General features: G+C 33.9%; 1 long non-coding RNA gene across 1 annotated transcript in view; it reads right to left on the reverse strand.

Annotated features, from left to right (window-relative positions):
* LOC134760990 (uncharacterized) overlaps positions 1–556 on the reverse strand; it is a 17,835-nt gene extending 17,279 nt beyond the window's left edge. The window contains exon 1 of the long non-coding RNA XR_010139141.1: positions 386–556. This is a non-coding gene — a long non-coding RNA (uncharacterized LOC134760990). The remainder of the gene's footprint in view (positions 1–385) is intronic.
* Between the last annotated feature and the right edge of the window lie 738 nt (positions 557–1,294).

A 1,294-nucleotide genomic window follows, 5' to 3' on the forward strand; every position in this document is an offset into this window, starting at 1 on the left:
ACAGAATATATTCATTATTGTAACTGAGAATGCTTTTATTCCCCCTGTCTCTCCCACAGAGTTGGTATAAACATATAAAAGACTCTTGAGTTTGAACTAGTATGTGCCCAGTCTCAACTTTAACAATTTATTTCCCTTTATTTCATAATTAAAAAACTGAAAAAAGCTAAAGGTCTGACAATGGTTCTAAATTTTTTTCCTCTTTCAGGACAGTGATAGGGAAAAAAACCCACTAGAATTTGTTTATGAAATACTGCCATTATAGAAACCTAACTGTCTAAAAACCAGAAGATCTGTGTTCTAATACTAGGTTTTAGGTACTTAGCTTTCCCACACCTTAATTTACTCATCTGAAAAAGGAGGAGTTTAGATTAGATAATCTTACCTAAGTTACTTCTCCTCTAAGATCCTATGTTTCTGTGGCATCTGGGTATAACTGCAGAACTTTAGAAGAAAAGTCTGTACCCAAAGGTTTGGGTTTTAGATCTGACTTTGTACGTTTTGTGGTTTTATTTCCTCATTTCTAAGAAATGGAGAATAGTGTCTATCATTTGGTGACAAGTGTAATGTGAGATTAGATATTTCCTTGTGTAAGTAATTTGCAAGTAAAATGGTCTATACAAATGGAAAAAAGTCCCCTTCCCAAGATATTACAGCATATTAAAAAGCTAGATTAATTAAGCAAATGTGGCTTCTATGCAGGAAAATGCAAATAGATTCAAAGAATAAAGTCTAGAGAAGACTTATGTATATATTGACAGGTAGTTTATTGGAGAAAAATACACATAAGCAATACACTTGTGAAAAGGTAATATATATTTCTACTAATCTAATAAATACAAATAAAAGCCACAATAAGATAACATTTTGTTCTCATTAAGAAAAATGAAATATTTGGTATCAAATCTTGGTGAAAGTACAGGGAAATGGGTTCCATGATGCACTGCTGATGAGGGTATAAACTGGGACAGGCATGTGGAAAGGTAATTTGTCAGGGTTATAGCTTTTAATGTGTATATCCTAAGATCAGTAATTACTTTTTTCATATCTATACATGTACCTAAGAAGGCATGAACAAATATATTCATTGCAACAGTATCTATAAGAGCAAAATATTTGAAATGACTCACTTGTAACTCAGTAGGAAGGTGGTTAAACAAAAGGTAGCACATTCCAGCCTGACCAACATGATGAAACCCATCTCTACTAAAAATACAAAAGTTAGCCGGGCTGTGGTGGCATGGTGTCTATAATCCTAGCAGTGAGCCTAGGTCGCGCCACTGCACTCCAGCCT

The sequence above is a fragment of the Pongo abelii genome, chromosome 2 (assembly GCF_028885655.2).
Source record: "Pongo abelii isolate AG06213 chromosome 2, NHGRI_mPonAbe1-v2.0_pri, whole genome shotgun sequence".
Lineage (NCBI taxonomy): Eukaryota > Metazoa > Chordata > Mammalia > Primates > Hominidae > Pongo > Pongo abelii.